The 22441-nt window shown below is 46.5% G+C and overlaps 1 long non-coding RNA gene across 1 annotated transcript; it reads left to right on the top strand.

Moving 5' to 3' along the window:
- The first annotated feature begins 4680 nt into the window (after positions 1-4680).
- LOC138837984 (uncharacterized) lies at positions 4681-11601 on the top strand. The gene is made up of 3 exons (XR_011375534.1): positions 4681-4822; positions 10931-11012; positions 11181-11601. It is a non-coding gene; the product is annotated as an uncharacterized lncRNA (long non-coding RNA).
- Positions 11602-22441: the final 10840 nt, after the last annotated feature.

The following is a 22441-nucleotide window of genomic DNA, read 5'->3' as shown; positions in this document are numbered from 1 at the left end:
GCTTATGTGGTGCTGAGGAATCAAACCCAGAGTGAGACTCTTATCTCCAATAAACCACCAGAAAACCGGAAGTGGCGCTGTAGCTCAAGTGGTAGAGTGCTCGCCTTGAGCTGAAGAGCTGAGGGACAGCGCCCAAGCCCAGAGTTCAGGCCCCACGACTGACAAAAAAAAAAAAAATCAAACAGTATCTAGAAAAGCTCAGAATGAGGACTTTGCCAAGAGTGATTCTCAGAAATTATAGTACCAAAAAGAGAGACTGACTTGGCCACCAGTGCAGACAACCTTGAGAAAAGAACAAATCATTGGGAACCTGTTGCCTTATTTTTGGCAGACACTGCGGGAACCCTTCCACTCCTGTAAAGTTACCTTTATGGTGGCACAAAATCTAGACCCACAAGAGATTATTTTTTCACCATCAATTTGAATTTATAATCTGTCTCTACCTTTCTCTATTCTGCAGGGCACCTGCTCCCTATCCCTCCCCCATTCCTACAGTTGTCTGTCTGTGTCTCATTTGTGTCAATTAAGAACTTACTACTGCTTGATTTAATTGAATGAATTTCCCTGAACAAAAATCTAGCCACAGATAGGGACCATCACTATCATTGCCCAGAATAAAAACTCTAAAAAAACCCCAAAAGCATACAAGGAAGATTGCTTTAGACAAAAGCCAGGGATCCTAGCTAGCTTTGCCAGGGAGAGATAGCAAGGGAAAGAAAGGAAAGATAGCAAGGAAAAAAAATAGCAAGACTAAATTCCCTGACAATGCCAAACTATGTAGTTTGGTAGCCTTCCAAGAGTAAGCAATGCATAGACCAAGACCACTTGAGACTACTGGATTTAGTGAAGACTTTCAGAATTGGATTTTTTCTTTCTTTCTTTAAAAAAAAATTGTAGCCGGGCGCTGGTGGCTCACGCCTGTAATCCTAGCTACTCAGGAGGCTGAGATCTGAGGATTGCGGTTCAAAGCCAGCCCGGGCAGGAGAGACCGTGAGACTCCTATCTCCAATAAAACCACCAGAAATCCGGAAGTGGCACTGTAGCTCAAGTGGTAGAGCACTCCCCTTGAGCTGAAGAGCTGAGGGACAGCGCCCAGGCCCAGAGTTCAAGCCCCACGGCCGACAAAAAAAAAAAAAAAAAAAAAAAAAAAAAATTGTAGGGCTGGGAAGGTGGCTCAGTGGTAGAGCACTTGCCTTGCATGCATGAGGCCCTGGGTTCCATTCCTCAGTACCACATAAGCAAAAAGAAAAAAGCTGGAACTGGAGCTGTGGCTCAAGTGGTAGAGCGCTAGCCTTGAGCTGAAGAGCTGAGGGACAGCACCCAGGCCCAGAGTTCAGGCCCCATGACCGGACCCCCCCCCCCTCAAAAAAAATTGTATTATTGCTGGGTGCTAGTAGCTCATGCCTGTAATCCTAGCTGCTCAGGAGGCTGAAATCTGAGGATTGTGGTTCAAAGCCAGCCCAGGCAGGAAAGTCCATGACACTCAATTAACCACCAGAAAATAAGAAGTGGCATTGAAGCTCAGAGTTAGAGCACTAGTCTTGAGCAAAAGAGCTCAGGGACAAGGCCCAGACCCTGAGTTCAAGTCCCACAACCAATTTTTAAAAAATGGAGGGACTGGGAAGGTGGCTCAGTGGTAGAGTGCTTGCCTTGCATGCATGAGGCCCTGGGTTTGATTCCTCAGCACCACATAAGCAGAAAAAAGCCAGAAGTGGCGCTGTGGCTCAAGTGGTAGAGCGCTAGCCTTGAGCTGAAGAGCTGAGGGACAGCGCCCAAGCCCAGAGTTCAAGCCCCACGACCGGAAAAAAAAAAAATGGAAAGGAAAGAAATTAAAAAGAGTCGTAGCTCAAGTGGTAGAGTGCTCGCCTTGAGCTGAAGAGCTGAGGGACAGCGCCCAAGCCCAGAGTTCAAGCCCCATGACCGACAAAAAAAAAAAGAAATCTTTTGGGCTGGGAAGGTGGTTCAGTGGTAGAGCGCTTGCCTTGCATGCTCGAGGCCATGGGTTTGATTCCTCAGCACCATATAAGCAAAAAGAAAAAAGCCGGAAGTGGCACTGTAGCTCAAGTGGTAGAGCGCTAGCCTTGAGCTGAAGAGCTGAGGGACAGCGCCCAGGCCCAGAGTTCAGGTCCCACGACCGGACCCCCCAAAAAAAAAAGAGTCAAGGATTTGTTCTGAACAATTAGTAGACCAGTAGAACTGAGACACAGGATTGGGAATGTGGTTAGTGGTAGAGTGTCTGTCTAGCATGCATGAAGCCCTGGGTTCCATTCCTCAGTATCACATAAACAGAAAAAACCCAAAGTGGCGCTGTCACTCAAGTGGTAGAGTACTAGCCTTGAGCAAAAGAAGCTCAGGTATAGTGCCCAGGCCCTGAGTTCAAGCCCCAGGACTAGCCAATAAATAAATAAATAAATAAATGGACTGAGATGCTAAGTAAGGTTAAGGAAAATCTCAGGTATATAGTTTCTGAATTATGTAATCTTGGGCATCAGTAAAAAGTCTGAGCGGGCTGGGAAGGTGGCTCAGTGGTACAGCGCTTGCCTTGCACGCATGAGGCCCTGGGTTCGAGTCCTCAGCACCACATAAGCAAATAGAAAAAAGCCGGAAGTGGTGCTGTGGCTCAAGTGGTAGAGTACTAGCCTTGAGCTGAAGAGCTGAGGGACAGTGCCCAAGCCCAGAGTTCAGGCCCCACGACTGAACCAAAAAAAAAAAAAAAACGCTCTGAGCATCAGTTTGTCAGTAGGAAAGTGGTAACAATATCTGGTTATGGTGACCTCCTCCTATGACTCTGGCTACCAGGGAGGCAGAGATATTAAAGAGTATGGTTCCAGTCCAGCCAGGAGCCAAATTAGTAAGACCTCATCTCAACAAAGAAGCTAGACATGGTAGCACATGTCAGTCATCCCAACTATACAGGAAACATAAACAGGGCAATCATAGGCAAGACCACCCTGAATAAAACCTGGAGACTCTTTCTAAAAAACTAAAGTTAGCCGGGTGCCAGTGGTTCATGCTTGTAATCCTAGCTACTCAGGATGCTGAGATCTGAGGATCACGGTTCAAAGCCAGCCTGGGCAGGCAAGTTCATGAGACTCTTATCTCCAATAAACCACCAGAAAGTGGCACTATGACTTAAGTGGTAGAGCACTTGCTTTGAGCTGAAGAGCTAGGGGACAGAGCCCAGGCCTAGAGTTTAAGCCTCACAACATAAAAAAAAAAAAAAAGACATGCAGCACGTGGTGTGTGTGATAGCTGATGCTCACATGGATTTATTTTATGGTTACAGGAAGGGTAGCCAAGATTAGGTGATTTAGAGATGGTGGGATGAGTTGAAAATGTCTCCTCTTTCTCTATTTTCTTTCTTTCTTTTCTTTTTTTTTTTTTTTTTTTTGGATCCGGTCATGGGGCCTGAACTCTGGGCCTGGGCACTATCCCTCAGCTCTTCAGCTCAAAGCTAGCGCTCTACCACCTGAGCCACAGTGCCACTTCCGGCTTTTTTCTTATGTGGTACTGAGGAATCGAACCCAGGGCCTCAGGCATGCAAGGCACGCGTTCTACCACTGAGCCACCTTCCCAGCCCCTGTCCCTGAGCTTTTATGCTCAAGGCTAGTGCTGTACCACTTGAGCCACAATACCACTTCCCAGCTTTTTAGTGGTTAATTGGAGATGAGTCTCATAAAGGGGCTGGGAAGGTTGCTCAGTAGTAGAGCGCTTGCCTTGCATGCATGAGGCCCTGGTTTTGATTCCTCAGCACCACATAAGCAGAAAAAAAAAAAGCCAGAAGTGGTGCTGTGGCTCCAGTGGTAGAGCGCTAGCCTTGAGCTGAAGAGCTGAGGGTCAGTGTCCCAGGCCCAGAGTTCAGGCCCCACGACTGGACACCCCCCCCCCAAAAAAAAAAAAAAAGTTTCATGGAGTTGCCTATCCAGCTGACTTTTTTTTTTCTTTTTTCTTTTTTTGCTAGTCCCTGGGGCTTGAACTCAGGGCCTGAGCATTATCCCTAAGCTTCTTTGGCTCAAGACTAGCACTCTACCACTTGAGTCACAGCTCCACTTCTGGCCATTTCTGCTTATGTGGTACTGAGGAATCGAACCCAGGGCTTCATGCATGTTAGGCAAGCGCTCTACCAGTAAGCCACATTCCCAGCTTTAGATTAGACTTTTATGCAGAAGAGTGACAGTACTTTAGAAAGGCTTCGTCAGTAGAATGGACAATAAAAGCTTAAGAAAAAGATTGTGGCAAAAGTAGAAACATCAGCAGAAGAACTACATAGTATTTTAAAGAAATGTGAGGAAGAAATATCTAGAGGTTTGAAATAAGGGCAAAGAATCAAATTCAAGAAACATAACCACTTCTTTCTATCTCCTTTTGCCTGAATTAGGTTAGTCATAAATTTTAGTCTTTAATGGATGAGTGTACTGCTTTTCAGCATCTACTCTATTCAGCCCCAGGTGGAAAGCATTCCTTGTACCAGAGCCCAGGGATAGAAAGAGGGATACAATTTCTGCCATGATTTAGACTTCCAGCCTTGAAGACCTATGCCTAGGAACTGGTGCCAACTGTCTGTGCTTTCACTTTTAAGTTTAACTTCATCACCAGCTTTTCCAATACACTGTTGATTTTTCTCTTTGTTATATGCCAGATGTGGTTTCACAGGGCATCTAGGGGTTGCTTAAATTCTGTAAGTAAATACTGTGGCGTAGCTGTTTTCCCAGTTGGGGAACTGAAAAGACAACTCTGACAGAGAGGAGAAACATGGGACTTGGAGTCAAAAGATCTGAGTTTTAACACTTGGCTCAACCACTTTTTAGCTGTGTGACTTAAGGTAAGACATTTAATCTCTCTGAGAACTAGCTTCCTTCTGTATAAACTAGCATAATACTCTTACATATTTCACAGTATGGTGTTGAGAACCAAATGAGATAAACTTTTTAATTTCTTTTTTAAAAAAAATTATGGGCTGGGAGCTGGACACTAGTGGCTTACACCTGTAATCCTAGCTACTCAGGAGGATAAGATCTGAGGATCACAGGCAAAAAAAAGTCCCTGAAACTATTATCTCCAATTAATCACCGGAAAACCGGAAGTGGCACTATTACTCAGATCGTAGTGCGCCAGCCTGGAGATGAAGAGCTCAGGGACAGCACCCAAGCCCAGAGTTTAAGTCCCATAATCGGAAGAAAAAAAAAATGTGCTGGGAATGTGGCTTAGTGGTAGAGTGCTTGCTTAGCATGCATGAAACCCTGGGTTTGATTCCTCAGTACCACATAAACAGAAAAACCTAGCGCTGTGGCTCAAGTGGTACAGTGCTAGCCTTGAGCAACATAAGCTTAGGGACAGTGCCTAGGCACTGAGTTCAAGCTGTATCATCATCATCAAAAAAAAAATTATGGTCAAGTAGTAGTTGTACAAAGAAGTTACAATTCTATACTTTAGGTTATGAATACAAATGCTTTCCCAACGTCACCCTCCCATTGTTCTCTCTCATTTCCCCCCTCCCGTCCCTACCCTCAAGAGAAACTTTTTAATTTCTTAAAAACAAATAATCTACTTAAAAATTCAATATCTAATTATCCCTGTGACTGTGTTATAGTAAATTAGTTAATTAGCATAAATGAGAATCTATCATTAGAGTATTGCAATCAATTTTGTGTATGTCAGTACTGGGGCTTGAATTCAGAGCCTAGCCACTGTTTCTTGGCTTTTTTGCTCAAAGTTGGTATTCTACCACTTGAGCCATGGCTCTACTTCCAGCTTATTTGTCATTAATTAGAGCTGAGAGTCTCACAGACATTCCTTCCTGTGATCCCTCAGGTCTTAGCCTCCTGAGTAGCTAGCATTACAGGTATGAGCTACCAATACCTACCTGTTTTGTTTGTTGTTCGTTGAAGGTCTGTATAGCCCAGTCAGGTGATGGTAGGAACCCAGGGCTTTACATATGCCAGGCATGATGGTATAAACCTGTAATCCCAGCATTCAGAAGGCTGAGGAAGGCCAGGTGCTGGTGGCTCACGAACAATTTAGGAGGCTGAGATCTGAGATCTTGCCAGCGTCACCCCTCCCCCATGAAAATTTTATCTCCAATTCACTACCAGAAAACTGGAAGTGGAGTTGTACCAGAATGAGAATGAAGGAAAGAGTCCAGGCCATGAGTTCAAGCCTTACTACCAACAACAAAAAAAAGGCTGAGGGGCTGGGAAGGTGGCCCAGTGGTAGAGTGCTTGCCTTGCATGCATGAGGCCCTGGGTTCGATTCCTCAGCACCACATAAGCAAAAAGCCGGAAGTGGCGCTGTGGCTCAAGTGGTAGAGCGCTAGCCTTGAGCTGAAGAGCTGAGGGACAGCACCCAGGCCCAGAGTTCAGGCCCCACAACCGGACCAAAAAAAAAGGCTGAGTCAGGAGAATCACAAATCTGGGGCTAGCCAGCTTGTATCAAATTCCAGGCTAAGGTCATGCCTCTAAACAAACAAATAAGAACAACAAAAGAGAATGTAGGGCTGGGCATGATGGCTCAAGACTATAATGCTAACTATTCAAGAGGCTGAGATCTGGGGATCATGGTTCAAAGGTAGTGGGGACAGGAAAGTCTATGAGACTCATCTCTAATCACCAACCAGAAGTAGATGCCTGGCACCCGTGGCTCACATCTGTAATTGTAGATACTTAAGGAAGAAGCCTAGATCTGAGGATCTTGGTTTGATGCCAGCCCAGGAAGGAAAGTCTGTGAGATTCTTTTTTGTTTGTTTGTTTTTGTTTTTGGGTCCGGTCATGGGGCCCGAACTCTGGGCCTGGGCGCTGTCCCTCAGCTCTTCAGCTCAAGGCTAGCGCTCTACCACTTGAGCCACAGTGCCACTTCTGGCTTTTTTCTTTTCTCTGCTTATGTGGTGCTGAGGAATCAAACCTAGGGCCTCATGCATGCAAGGCAAAAGTTCTACCACTGAGCCACCTTCCCAGCCCCAGTCTGTGAGATTCTTACCTCCAATTACCCACCAGAAAACCTGAAGTAGAGCTGTGGCTCAAAGTAGTAGAGCAGTAGCCTTGAATGAAAGAGCTCAGGGCTGGGCGCTGGTGGCTCACGCCTGTAATCCTAGCTACTCAGGAGGCTGAGATCTGAGGATCGCGGTTCAAAGCCAGCCCAGGCAGGAGAGACCGTGAGACTCCTATCTCCAATAAAACCACCAGAAAACCGGAAGTGGCGCTGTAGCTCAAGTGGTAGAGCGCTCACCTTGAGCTGAAGAGCTGAGGGACAGCGCCCAGGCCCAGAGTTCAAGCCCCATGACTGACAAAAAAAAAAAAAGAAAGAGCTCAGGGACAGCTCCCAGGCCCTGAGGTCAAGCCCCAAGAACAACAACAAAAAAAGAAATGACCAACAACAACAAAAAAGAGAATCTAAAGCTGGGCGCTGGTGGCTCACACCTGTAATCCCAGCTACTCAGGAGGCTAAGATCTGAGGATCTCAGTTCAAAGCCAGCCTAGGCAAGAAAGTCTGTGAAACTCTTATCTCCAATAAACCACCAGAAAACCAGAAGTGGCCCTGTAGCTCAAGTGGTAGAGTGCTAGCCTTGAGCTGAAGAGCTGAGGGACAGCTCTCAGGCCCAGAGTTCAAGTCCCATGACTGACAAAAAAAAAAAAAAAAAGAGAATCTAGAACCTGATCTTTCAGCTCTTTCAGCAGAACAGTGATAGGACTCTATGATTCAGGTGCTACTGAAGTAAAGAGACTGGGTCTAAACAAAAGGCCTTACTAATAGAGGACATTCTGTAATTTAAAATTGTGTTTTGCCTTGGTAAGTTCCAGAAAAGTCTTACTCTCCTTAGATAATTGATTCCTGATTTCCCTTGCTGGTGTCGACATTTGATTTGTTTTGGCTTATATTTAACATCTTTGTTAGATTTGAGTGGTCACTGGTGTTTTATTTACTTTGTGTTCACATCTGATTTGCTTTCTACTTTGTTAAGATTTAATTCTAGGGGGTTGGGAAGGTAGCTCAGTGGTAGAGTGCTTGCCTTGCATGCATGAGGCCCTGGGTTCGATTCCTCAGCACCACATAAGCAGAAAAAGCCAGAAGTGCCACTGTGGCTCAAGTGGTATAGTACTAGCCTTAAGCTGAAGAGCTGAGGGACAGTGCCCAGACCAGAGTTCAGGCCCCACCCCAACAAAAAAAAAAAAAAGATTTAATTCTAGGGCTGTGATCACGGCTTAGCAGTAGAGTGCTTGCCTAGCATGCAGGAAGCCCTGGGTTCAATTCCTCAGTCCCACATATACAGAAAAAGCCAGAAGTGGCACTGTGGCTCACGTGGTAGAGTGCTAGCCTTAAGCAAAAAGAAGCTTAGGAACAGTGCCCAGGCCCTGAGTTCAAGCCCCAGGACTGGCAAAAAAGAAAAGAAAATCACAATAAAAAACTTAATAAAAAAAAATCAATTCTAGCCGGGCACTGGTGGCTCACGCCTGTAATCCTAGCTACTCAGGAGGCTGAGATCTGAGGATCACAGTTCAAAGCCAGCCTGGGCAGGAAAAACTGTGAGACTCCTATCTCCAATAACCACCAGAAAACCGGAAGTGGCACTGTAGCTGAAGTGGTAGAGCGCTTGCCTTGAGCTGAAGAGCTGAGGGACAGCGCCCAGGCCCAGAGTTCAAGCCCCACGACCGACAAAAAAAAAAAAAAAAAAAAAAATCAATTCTATGCACCTTGTGTGCTTTTCACCATATAAGCTGTGTGTTAGCTGCATTCAGGTCAGTAGGGCTTTATGACTGGAATCCTCCTGCCACCTGCCACCTGCTAGGGCTCTAGTAAAGACTCCAAATTCAGAGTGGTGGCTTCTCTGTTCTTGAGACTGGATCTACCATACAACACTACTTCTAAGAACATTCAGAGACAAACACATTCCATCTTAGCTGAAAGGCTCCCACTCTCCCAGCTCAGAGAACAGTAGGACTTGTGTTTACTCCGCTGAATGGTAGAGTAGGGGCAGATACAGAGCTGTGTCCGCAGGCTTATCTGACTCCTTTCCAAAGTCTTAGACTCTGGGCAGTCTTCCTGTCAAGTAAGGTTGGGAATCATTAAGGTAATCCTCTCCTCTCCCATCCAGAGGATTCCCTTTGAACACAGTACCCAGAGGAGATCACAGTTTAATCCTCCATCGTCTAACATCTGAGCTAGATTTAGGATATGGACTGAGCAGTGGGCAGGAGGAAGCATTTGACTAATTTTGCAGTTGTGTTTGGGGGCAGAATCTGACTCTTTCATATGCCAGACTCCTGAGCTTCCTAAATATCATTCCACAAATGCTGTAGACTACAGCTGATGGAGTAGGATAGGAAATAATTCTACCTAAACCAACTATAATTCTATCAGCCTGACCTCCTCTGCATCTGTAATTACCAAGAAATCATAAGGCCAAGAGGAAATGCTGTTTGCCCATATACCAAACTAGTGCCACATAGGGTAAACCAGATTATCTGACTTCCAGTTTGTGACTTAGGGTTGAGGTTTGGTTGTGGAGAGCTCATCTATGAGGTCGCTATGTGATATCCATAAAGCCCTCCTCCTTTTTGCTTTCTATGCTAGGGATGGAAACCAGTAGCTCCTTGCATGGGCTCCCAGCCTATGTGATATAAATAAGCACGTACACATGTGTAGTTTATGCCCAAGTGGTCACATGTAAGGGTCTCCTATGCCGAGTGCTGTAAATAGTGATTTTTTTCAGCACCTAAGTGGGACTGGCTAATCTTGGGGAATATGTAAGACTATAGATTCCTGGGCCCAATCTTATACCTAACAAAATAAAACCTCAACAAAATGACTATTTGCTAGTCTATTTTTTGGGGTTTTTTTTTTGGAGTGTGTGTGTATACTGGTTGTAGAGCTTGAATTTAGGACCTAGGTGCTGTCCCTGAGCTCTTTTGCTCAAGGCTACCACGTGAACCACAGCTCCACTTCCAGTTTTTTGGTAGTTAATTGGAAATAAGAGTCTCATGGACCAGATGCTGGTGGCTCATGCCTGTAATCCTAGGAGGCTGAGCTCTGAGGATCATGGTTCAAAACCAGCCCAGACAAGAAAATCCATGGGATTCTGTTTGCCAATTAACCACTAGAAAAGCAGAAGTGGCTCTGTGGCTCAAAGTGATAGAGTGCTAGCTTTGAGCAAAAGAGCTCAGAGACAGTGCCCAAGCCCTGAGTTCAAGCGCCACCACCACCACCAACAACAACAAAAGCGTATCATGGACTTTCTTGCCTGGTTTGGCTTTGAACTGTGATCCTCAGATCTCAGCTTCCTGAGTAGGTACAATTACAGGCATGAGCCACCGGCACCCAGCTTCTTGTGTATTTTTTTTTTTTTTTTGTCGGTCATGGGGCTTGAACTCCAGGCCTGGGCGCTGTCCCTCAGCTCTTCAGCTCAAGGCGAGCGCTCTACCACTTGAGCTACAGCGCCACTTCCGGTTTTCTGGTGGTTTATTGGAGATAGGAGTCTCATGGTCTCTCCTGCCCGGGCTGGCTTTGAACCGCGATCCTCAGATCTCAGCCTCCTGAGTAGCTAGGATTACAGGCGTGAGCCACCAGCGCCCGGCTCTTCTTGTGTATTTTTAAAAGTTAAGTCTCCAGCCTGCACTTAGTGGAGACTCTCCAGCAAGGGAACACTATTAGAGGCCATTGGGGGAAGGATGCTGTGTTTCATCCAACTCTACCACAAACCTCTCACAAATTCCTTTTGGCTCATCCTATTGGATGAAAGTTGGAAAAAAGTTCCCAGAGAAGCTGAAAGCTATTTCACAAAGACACTACATCTAATCCTAGAAACCCACGTGGGCCTGTCTGGATCCTAAGACAGTTTTCTAAATTTTGAACACATACTGGTCTGGAAATTCCCCATAACTCAAGAAGACAGTTTAACTTTATTGAGCATTTTATGAATGTATTGTTCCACTTCTCTTAGGACAATGACCTGTGTTTTTGTGACATTATGAAAAGCCATTTTGAGGACAGAAGGATCTGGGCTATGGCATGCACCAAACTAGGTAAACTTTTTTTCCTTTCTCTTGTTTCTGTGCTCATAATTGCATAAGAAGTTTCAGAAACCAATGCTTGAGCCAGAAACCCAGGCTCCTGGGTGTTTGAGGATTTTCTGGTTTCAAATTAAACAGAAAACCAAATTAGCAAATTAATTGTTGGCTGTGTTTTCCTAGGCCCTTCATCAGCTGCTGCAGGACCAGTAGCCAATGAAAGATGACTTCAGCTGCCCTGGAGAAGCGACAGGGTTCAGAATCAGGTTCTGCCAGCTACCAAGTGTCAGACATGTTAATTTTAAATTACTTTTGTACAGCCTGGTGTCAAAATGATTAAAGCATGAAGAGAAAAACAGAACCAAAGGAGAGAGAAGTGAAAACCATTACCTTGTATTAGGAACAAGGATATGCAATTCCACTTCAGCTGACTTTGTCATATATGTAATGGAAATTCTGGGTTTAGGCCCTAGAAGTGACCACCTTAGTTGGGGAGAGTTGTATAAAAATCATGGTTCCCCATTCCCTTTCTATAATGTCACCCCCTCTCTAAGGCAGAGCCAGTATCAAACACCTTTTCCCAAATAAATCTTTTGTCTGGTCATATATTGTACTAGTTATATTGGTTATACTGGTTATATTGCATTGTGGTAAGTATCATTTACATTTAAAATATCAGATAGCAGCTGGGTGTTGGTGACTTACATCTGTAATCCTAGTTACTCAGGAGGCTGAGATCTGAGGATCATGGTTGAAAGCCAACCCCGGGCAGGAAAGCCCATGAGATTTTTTTTTTTTTTTTTTTCCCCTGTGGTCCTGGAGTTTAAACTCAGAGCCTGGGCAATGTCCTTGAGCCTCTCTGTGCTCAGGGCTAGCACTCTACCATTTGAACCACAGAGCCACTTCTGGCTTTTTCTGTTTTTATGGTACTGAGGAATCAAACCCAGGGCTTCATGCATGCTAGGCAAGTACTCTAAGCCATATTTCTCACCTTTTTTTTTTTTTTTTTTTAAATTGTAAAGATGTTGCATAGAGAGGTTACAGTTACATGAGTAAGGTAATGAGTACACTTCTTTTTTTTGTCCCGTCATGGGGTCTGAACTCGGCCTGAGGGCTGTCCCTCAGCTCTTCAGCTCAAAGCTAGCACTCTACCACTTGAGCCACAGTGCCACTTCTGGCTTCTTTCTTTTTGCTTATGTGGTGCTGAGGAATCGAAACCAGGGCCTCAGACATGCAAGGCAAGCGCTCTACCACTGAGCCAACTTCCCAGCCCAATGAGTACACTTCTTGTCAAGCATTGTTACCCACTTTGTTTTTCTCCTATTATCCCTTCCCTCCCCTGAGATTCTTTTTTGTTGTTGGTCATAGGGCTTGAACTCAGAGCCTGGGCACCATCAACTTAAGGATCTACCACTTTGAGCCATAGTGCTACCTCTGACTTTTGAGTGGTTACTTGAAAATAAGAGTCTCACAGACTTTCCTGTCCAGGCTGGCTTTGAACCGTAATCCTCAGATCTCTGCCTACTGAATAGGTACAATTACAGGCCTGAGGCATTGTGCTCAGCTCATACATAATCATCTCCGGCTGTATTGGGAATTGAACACAGGGCCTTGCACTTGCTAGGTAGCTTGTCTACCACTTGAGCCTCCTCTCCAGCCCGTCAACTCTCCTTTATAAGCTAGGGTTTCAAGTCCTTCTCCACTTTGGTTGGTTATCCTGTTTACATATCCCTCAAAAGGAGAACATGTTATTTAGGTGGTCTAACACAGACCAAAGTAGAGCTCTTTCATTTTTTTTTCTTTTTTTTCTTCCTTTTTGTTGGTCATGAGACTTGAACTCTGGGCTTGGGTGACTGTCCCTGCTCTCTTCAGCTCAACGCTAGCACTCTACCACTTGAGCCACAGCGCCACTTCCAGTTTTCTAGTGGTTTATTGGAGATGAGTCCCATGGACTTTCCTGCTGGGGCTGGCTCTGAACCGCGATCCTCAGATCTCAGCCTCTTGATTAGCTAGGATTACAGGCATTATACTGTTATTTCTATTAACCCAACCTAAAACTACTTGTTCAAATGCTGTATCTGGAGACACACACACACTCACACACACACACTAACCTGAGTTCTCAGTTTTCATGTTATGCTCCTTTTCTGGTTGTCTTCACATGCCCACACACTTCCCTTTGCATGACCATGAGTCTCATCTTTTGTAGTGCGGTATTGATCTCTCCATGTGCATATGTTACATTTATCTCCACTTCTATCATGGTCTCCCTTTTCACTGTCACTTCCTGATTTCTACTCGGTCCAACATCAGAGAACTTGAACTGCTTTCTAACCATCTTGCTCTTTATAATGTGAAGTAGGCATGTTCTCAAACATTATTATCCAGTGAGGTTGGATGTGTCTATCCTGGTTAGTACTTATACTGCATATGCTGGCAGTCTGCGGCTGGCTTCCAAAACAGTAATATGATTTGGGGAATACTTTCTCTAAGCAGATCGCAACAAATTTCACTCCACTGGATTTCCAGAGGGGAAAAAACCTGGCTTAGGACTTGGTCACATATTATGCGACATTCAAAATACAAAGGTAGTTAAATAATGGTGGTGCTTCACTGTGGACTATTAAACTGATTCCAGTATAAGTGATGAGAAGCAATTGGAAACAGCATGGGGTTTAAATCCTAAATCTGTAACTTCCAGGCAGGTAATTTTTTTTTTCTTCTGTTGGTGGTATGGGCTTGAACTCTTGGCTTGGGCGCTGTCCCTCAGCTCTTCAGCTCAAAGCCAGGGCTCTACCGCTTGAGCCACAGGGCCACTTCCAGTTTTCTAGTGGTTTACTGGAGATAAAGAGTCTCACAGCCAAGGGGCTGGGAAGGTGGCTCAGTGGTAGAGTGCTTGCCTTGCATGCCTGAGGCCCTGGGTTTGATTCCTCAGCACCACATAAGCAAAAAGAAAAAAGCCGGAAGTGGCACTGTGGCTCAAGTGGTAGAGCGCTAGCCTTGAGCTGAAGAGCTGAGGGACAGCAGCCAGGCCCAGAGTTCAGGCCCCACTACCGGGCCCAAAAATAAAATTAAAAAAAAAAAAAAAGTCTCACAGCCAGGCACCGGTGGCTCACTCCTAGCTACTCCGGAAGCCGAGATCTGAGGCTCTTGGTTCAAAGCCAGCTGGGGCAGGAAAGTCCGTTAGACTCTTATCTCCAATAAACCACTAGAAAACCAGAAGTGGTGCTGTGGCTCAAGCGGTAGAGCACTCACCTTGAGCTGAAGAATTGAGGGACAGTGCCCAAACCTAGTATTCAAGCCCCATGACCAAAAAAAAAAAAAAAAAAAAAAGAGTCTCACAGATTTTCCTGCCTGGGTTGGCTTTGAACCATGATCCTCAGATCTCAACCTCCTGAGGAGCTAGGATTACAGGCATGAGCCACCGGCTTCCGGCTCAGGCAGGTAATCTTAACGTCTTTCTTGTTTTATCCGGAAAATGGTGGCAGTAATCATATCCACTCTTAGACCTATTCTGAGAACTTAATATATATAAACATAAATACATATATGACTATGGTCAGGGTTTGGCTCATACATAGAAGACCAGCTATTATTATTCTTTCATGTTAGAAGAAAATATAAAAGTATGGGCTGGGAAGGTGGCTCAGTGGTAGAGCGCTTGCCTTGCATGCATGAGGCCCTGGGTTCGATTCCTCAGCACCACATAAGCAAAGAGATAAAAGCTGGAAGTGGTGCTGTGGCTCAAGTGGTAGAGTGCTAGCCTTGAGCTGAAGAGCTGAAGGACAGCGCTCAGGCCCAGAGTTTAGGCACCATGGCCGGACCCCCCCCCAAAAAAAAAAAAAAAAGAAAGAGAAAAAGAAAAAGAAAAAGTAGGATAGAAGTAAGATTATTTCTCCTAGGCACTTGGGTTTTCTGCAGGGTCACAAACCTTGATTGATTAACCTTTGATATGGAAGTTTTGGCTTTATAAGGAAACAAACATTCCAAGAAGGCTCTAGTCATTTGTGAATGAATGCCCCTCAGTCCAGGGCTGGCCAGGAGTAGAATTAAGAGATTATAAAGGTGAGAGGTAAAATCTACTGGAGATCTACGGTGTATCTTACTTTTCTCTCACTGGAAACAAAAACAGGACAAAAAAGCCCAGAAAACAAAACCAAAGCACTTTTTCTTGTTTCCTTTTCCTGGAATTCATTTCAATATTTTATATGATCAGAAGTACATAGGCTGTGCCTTTGTGTTCCTCCCTTAAGAGTATCTTCCTTTGGTCTCACTGTGTGTGTGAGTCTGTATAATTTACCATATAATAAATGTGGCTACTAGATGATCTTGCCAAAAGAATTAAATGGTCTATGTGGCCAAACTTTTGTGCTTAAAAAAAAAAAACTCAAGGTTAAAAAAATTTTAAAAATTGCCTCCTTTCCCCCACTTCCAAAATCTTATTTAATATTTGGTCTTATCAGCTGGTTTAGTACAGAATTCTACCCAATGTCAAAAGTTCCACAGACACTGATGTTTGGTTATCGTTTATGGTTCACTTGTAGACTGCCCTAACACAGAAGAAATTGGTTTAGTTTGTGTCAAATCGTGTTAAAACACATTAAATAAATGCAAAGAACCAGAACAAAGAAAGTGATTAAGCTGGTTTAACGGCATTCAAGCCCACTATGCTAAATCCCCTTAAGGGGCTCACGTTAAACAACAAATTTGGTTTCTTGGCCTACATCTTTTTTCTTCAAAGAAGAAATTATTCTTGCAATTCTGATAAGTTTGTTTTCATCTTTTTCGTTTTTCCGTCCTAAGGGAATCTCGAAGAGTAGGAAGAACTTATCTGATTGGGCTGCATTTTAGGAAGAGATCTACTACGGAGTGGAAGAGGGTGGAGAGTTACTCAATTTCTTGAACTAAGGTTAGGGAGGTGTGTGATGGTTCAGCCTCAGGGAAAGAAAGAAAGAAAAAAAGCCAGTTAGTGACACCCGGAATGAGGACTTTATCCTGCTGCAGTGAATTAAACTAGGGTGTGAGGGAGATAATAAGGTGTAATTAAGGCAGTGCTGTGAGTGCCTGTTTATGGGGTCTGGCAGCAATTTGGCTGAACACCCCTCATTTTGAGAAATTTGTAATTTGGCTGTAAGAATTCTTGCCTTTTTTTTTTTTTTGGCACAAGCCCGCCCAGTTTAATATTGCAAAATCTAGGAAATGTTGAAATTGAACTTTTTCAGGCTCTTTCAAAAAAAAAAAAAATTCCCCCCCATCTCCCCCTGTTGGATTCAGAAGCAAACGCCTCTCCTTTTGGGGGTGGGGTGGGGGAAGTGCACGAGGCTTTTCTAAACCACAAACTCGAGGGAGCTCACAGGCCAACGTACTGCTCTAATCAACTCCCGTGACTTAAGGCTTTGTGCACCCGTGCGTGGTTTGTGTGTGTGTGTATGGGGGGCGAGATCACTTGAAAAACCCGAGTTCTCCGTTGGTTGCCCTTTAAACCCCCCCACAATCAGTATTCTGTTCGATTTTCTTTGAGTGCGAGCAGCGCGCCGCGGCGCCGCGCTGCCTCCGCCGGCCCGCCGCTTCCTCCCAGCCCCCACGGTGCCCGGGCTTCAAAGTGGAAGGGAGGTCACCGAGGCCGGGGAGACGGGCCCAACTTCGGCTGGCTGGGGCCCACACTGGCCCTGAGCGCTTTCCACCCTAACTGCAAGTTTTGTGACCGGAAGCCGATCGGTATCGCACGTCCCGGGCTCGCGTTCCCACGGCCCCGGCGGCCGCGGCGCCCCCGACGCCCACCTCGGGAGCCAGGCAGGGGTGCGGGGCGCTGCGAGCGGCAGGGGGCAGCAGCGGGGATCAGTGGTGTGGGGAGGGGTGGGGTGGGGCGGGAAGCGGGGGCGGGGGGAGGTTTCCGAGCCCGGCTCCTTCCCCTCCCCCGCTGCGCTCCCCCCGGCCCTCTGCGGGGGAGCGGGAGGGCGCGGAGCCCTCCCCCGGGACGGGGGGGGGGGAGACGCGCGTCCCCTCGCACCCCTCCCCCCCACGGCCGCTCAGGGCTCCCCGAGGCGGGAGTTTCCAGGAAGAGCGCAGAGCGCGGCCGCACCACCGAGCGCACGGAGACGTCAAGTAGTCCCTCCAAGCGACCTCATTAGAGGGGAGTTCGAGACCCCAGGGGGCTGCCTGAGTTGGAGCTCCGAAGTGGCCGGGAGTGGCGGTCTGGCCGGGGGCGCGTCAGCGAAGCGGGACCGAGCGCCCACTAGCCATTCCTGCCAAAGGCGGTGTGGGGGAGGCGGAACGAGTTCCGGCGGAGGGCTCGGGCGCGCCCCGTGGAGTGAAGCGCCGCGCGGTCGAAGCGCTCACAGAGTTAAAGTGGGCGGGAAAACCCGGAGCGGACTCTCTCCGAATGACACGCCCAGGACCTCCCGCCCTGCTCCCCGTGGGGGAGGGGAGCGCCCGGGGGAGGAACGCGCTCCCTTCCCCAGCACCTAAACCGCCCACTGAAGAAACAGGTGTCCGCCCGCCCCTTCGAGGGATCTGCTGGCGGTGCGGAACTCTCAGGTCTCGGCCTGGGCCGGGAGTGTCCCACGGCTCCTCCCGTTCCAACGTGCGCACCGTCGGTGCTGCGCGCGCGGTCAGCAGCAGCCTAGGCCTACAGACCGGAGGAGCGGGGCGCGCGCATGCGTACGGTGGGCGCGCGCGCTTCCCGCCCCTTTCCTGAGCGCGTCCGCCCCTCCCCTCCCCCCACGTTCCTCAGCCGCCACCTCAGAGCCTCCCCCGCAAGCCGGCGCTCGCCGGATTGTTGGGGGGGGTTGTGGCGCGCCGGGCCGGTCCCTGCCGAACCCCTTCACCCGGCTTTCGCCCCGCCTCTCGCGAGCGGAGTACAAACTCCGCAGTTAGAGCTCGGCTTCTCGGTTCCCGCCTCCGCCCTCGGTCTCCCCTCCCAACCCCGCGGCACTTCCTGCCTAAGGCGAGGCCGGCCGCGCCCGCCCCGCCCCTGACTGGAGCCCGGCTTCCACGGCTGGGGGCCGCGGTTACCGGCCCGCGGCTCCTTCCTGCTCGGGCCGCGGAATCGCCTGTTCGTCTCACACTGCGGGAAGCGAACAGCTAGCGTCCCCGAGTTGGTCTAACTGGAAGGGTAAAGTGTGGACTTCCGGCAGTTGAAGCGCGTTGGAGGGCCTGGAGCCCAGCCGTCACCCCGGGGCCCGTTACACGAACAAGTACCTACGCACACGTGTTACACGCACACGTGCACACACGCACGCACGGCGCTCGCTTTAGCCACTGCCTTGGGACGCCCTACCCACGGCCGCGCCAGGCGCGGAGAGCACGTGGACGTGGTCGCTGGCGCGGACGCTTAGACCTGGCAGACTTTATCCTAGAGTCGTTTTGTTTTTACTACTTTACCAAAAATTTGATCTTAGAGCGGCTTGTGTGGGGCTATTATAAATGGGTCAGCTTAAACCCATATTAGTCTTCTGTAGTCTTACCTATTTGTAGATTTGCCTGATTTTTTAAAACTTTTAAAAATAGTTCCGTCATATATATAAGTTGGGGGCGTTGATCATGAGGCCTGAACTCAGGGCCTGGGCACTATCCCTCACCTCTTTTGCTCAAGGCTAGTTGTCTACCATCTACCACTTTGACCCACAGCTCCACTTCTGGTTTTTGAGTGGTTAGTTGGAGATGAGAGTCTCCCAGAGACTTCCCTGCCTGGGCTGGCTTCTACCGGTCAACCTCAGATCTCAGACTCCTGATTACCTAGGTGCCCCCCCCCCCCCTTAACTTTTTAACTTGTATTGGGTCGTAAACTCAGAGCCTGGGTGCAGTCCTGTAACTTTTTAGCTCTAGGCTGGTACGCCACCAACTTGAGTCATAGCTCCATTTCCCTGAAGTTGTTTTTAAACGTCATGAGTGGTGTTTTAGATCTTGTACTCATTCGTTGTTCCCACTCCATACCATTCTCTTTTGGTTTTGAAAACATTTTCCCAGAAACTGTGTGTGTGTGTGTGTGTGTGTGTGTGTGTGTGTGTGTGTGTGTGTGTGTGTGTGTGTGTGTGTGTGTGTGTGTGTGTGTGTGTGTGTGTTTTCTGGGCCTTGAGCTGCTGATTTGCTGTTTTCTTTTTTTCCTTTTTTTGGTACTGGTCCAAGGGCTTGAACTCAGGGCCTTGGTACTATCCCTGAGCTTTTTTGCTCAAGGCTAGTACTCTACCACTTGAGCCACAGCTCCTCTTCCAGCTCGTTAGGTAATTAATTGCAGATAAGAGTTTCCTGGACTTTTCCTGCCCAGGCTGGCTTCCTGATCCTCAGATTCCTGCCTCCTGAGTAGCTAGGATTACAGGTATAATCCACTGCACTAAGGCTTTTTTCTTTTTCTTTTTTTCCCCCTTTTTCGCCCGTTTTTATTTCTTATTTATTTTCTATATTTTATTGTTTTGTCGGTCGTGGGGCTTGAACTCTGGGCTTGGGCGCTGTCCCTGTGCCCTTCAGCTCAAGGTGAGTACTCTACTGCTTGAGCCACAGTGCCACTTCCGGTTTTCTAGTGGTTTATTGGAGATAAGAGTCTGGCTTTGAACTGTGATCCTCAGATCTCAGCCTCCTGAGAAGCTAGGATTACAGGCGTGAGCCACCGGTGCCTGGCTTCCCCCTGTTTTTATGCAAGGTTAGTGCTCTATCACTTGAGCCCCAGTCCCACTTCCAACTTTTTCGTGGTTATTTGGAGATGAGTCTCATAGACTTTCCTGCCTGTGGTTGCTTCAAACCATGAGCCTCAAACCTTAGAGTCCTAGTGGGATTACAGACATCAGCCACATGGGCCTGGCCTTTTTAGTTTTTAGTTGTTTTTTTTTTTTTAATTTTGTTGTAAAGGTGCTGTACAGAGGGGTCACAACTACATAAGTTAATGAATACATTTCTTGTTGAACATTGTTACCCACTCCTTCGTTTTTCTCCCACTATCCCACTCCCATGCCCCACACATTTTTAGTCTTTGAGACTATGAGACTACTATGTAGTCCACACTGGCCTCTAGCTGGCCTGGAACTCCAACTGGACATCTTACTTCCTCAGCCTCGAATTATTGGGATTGTACCACTATGCTTGGGTACATTTTATCTTACAAGATAACTTTTGTTAATGTCATTGGTAACATGATCCTTAGCCCCCACGTTCCCAATGTTCTTCCCTCAACTTCGGTGCTGATGAGAGTCCATGTGAACCTTGGCAGAAACTTGATGGAGGCCACAGAGAATCTTGAAACATCTCCTATGTCAACCTTTTGTGCACCACAAACTTTAAAAGTTCTCACCAGGAATTCAAGCTAACAGAAGATAAGTCATTTTATGTATATTTAGAGATGTATTGTTTAAGAACTAAGTGTTCTTGATGGTCTCATTCCAAATACTGCACATGTGGATCTGGGTTTATCATAATTTTACACGAATTTATTACTAAATTTTGTTTTTTTTTGTTTTTTTTTTTTTTTTTTCCCCTACCATCCCCTCCCTCCCTCCCTTCCCCAAGGTTCTTTTTTTTTTTTTTTTTGATCGTGATTAAGTGATTACTTAATTTCCGGAAATTCACAGTATTGTGGAATAATGATGCTCATTTAAAGTCACAAGTTCATTCTAACTTTCCCGGAGCAAATTGTCTATCACAGTCTGTAATATATAACGGTGCTGGGGCTTAAACTCAGGGTCTGGGCACTATCCCTGAGCTGCTTTTTGTTCAAGGCTAGCAATCTCCCACTTGAGCCCTAGTGCCACTTCCAGCTTTTCCTGAGTAGTTTATTGGAGATAAGATTTGCATGGACTTACTGGGCTCATACCTGTAATCCTAGCTACTCAGGAGGCTGAGATCTGAGGATCGTGGTTCAAAGCCATCCTTGGCAGGAAAAACCATGAGACTCCTATCTCCAATAAACCACTAGAAAACTGGAAGTGGCACTGTGGCTCAAGCGGTAGAGCGCTTGCCTTGAGCTGAAAAGCTGAGGGACAGCGCCCAGGCCCAGAGTTCAAGCCCCATGACCGACAAAAAAAAAAAAAAAAGATTTGCATGGACTTTTCTACTTGGCTGGCTTCAAATCACTATCCTCAGATCTCAACCTCGTTAGTAGCTGGACCCATGTCTTTCAAGCATACAAGAGTGTGTGTGTGTGCTGGTCCTGGGGCTTAAACTTGGCTTCAGCACTGCCCCTAAGCAATTTTGTGCTCACTTTACAACTTGAACCACAGCTCCACTTTTGTCTTTTTGGTGATTAATTGGAGATAAAAGCCTTATAGATTTTCCTGCCCAGGCTGACTTCAGTGTTGATCTTCAGATCTCAACCTCCTGAGTAGTTAGGATTACAGGCGTGAGTCACAGGTTCCCAGCTGCATATTCTGAAGAATTACTGCATAAGTTTGTAACTAGACAATTTTTGTTGAGTAGATGGAATATTGCATGCTATACTTCCTGTACATTTATTTGGTAAATCATTTTTCTGTGTGTACAGCACTGGACTGGCACACACACACAAAAAAAGCGAAGGGACGGTGCCTAAACCCTAAGTTCAAACCTATTACCTGTACAGATACCAACAAAAACAGTATTTAAATTGTGTAACTCAAAGTTACCCTCTATTTTGTTGTTGTTGTTGGTCCTGGGGCTTGAACTCTGGACCTGGGCATTGTCCCTCAGCTCTTCAGCTCAAGGGTAGTGCTCTACCACTTGATCCATAGCACCACTTCCGGTTTTCTGGTGGTTCATTGGAGATAATAGTCTCACAGAGGTTACTTCTTGGCTGGCTTTGAACTGTGATCCTCAGATCTCAGCCTTCTGAATAGCTAGGATTACAGGCATGAGCCACCAGCACCCAGCTCAAATTTATCCTCTTAATGTGAGCTTACAAGTTTTAGTTTCATTCAGCTCCTCTAAATGTTTTTACTGGGTCTGCTTCTGCTTCCAGAGCTTCCTCAACTTCAACCTTCTTCCTGCATCCTAGTTTGTAAACTGATGCCTCTCATAGGGTTATTGCTATAAGATAATATAACTAGGTTTTCAGCTCAATGCTATTTTATATCTAACATTTAAATTCAACAGTTAAATTGGAAGAACCCCAAGAACATTCTTTCTTAAGTGAAAAAATTACATATGAAATGTATTACTTATTAAATTCAAGTAAATTTCAGAAACTCTTGTATGTTACTTATTACTATTCATAACCTACACTGGGTGTCCCATAGACATTTGAGTCAAACTGCTGTGGTTCATATATTATTTAGCTGGGAGTACAGTGGCACTATCTGATTTCTTGAGGAAAAAAATCACATAAGACTAAATCCTGGGCTGGGAATGTAGCTTGGTGGTAGAGTGCTTGCCTAGCATACATGAAGTCTTGGGTTGGATTCCTCAGTATCACATAACAGAAAAAGCTGGAAGTGGCACTGTAGCTCAAGGGGTAGAGTGTTAGCTTTGAGTAAAAGAAGCTG

Source organism: Dipodomys merriami, unplaced genomic scaffold, assembly GCF_024711535.1.
Source record: "Dipodomys merriami isolate MVZ:Mamm:240054 unplaced genomic scaffold, mDipMer1.0.p SCAF_28, whole genome shotgun sequence".
NCBI lineage: Eukaryota > Metazoa > Chordata > Mammalia > Rodentia > Heteromyidae > Dipodomys > Dipodomys merriami.
The sequence above is the reverse complement of the archived record's forward strand: the minus strand, read 5'-3'. Positions and strand labels throughout refer to the sequence as shown.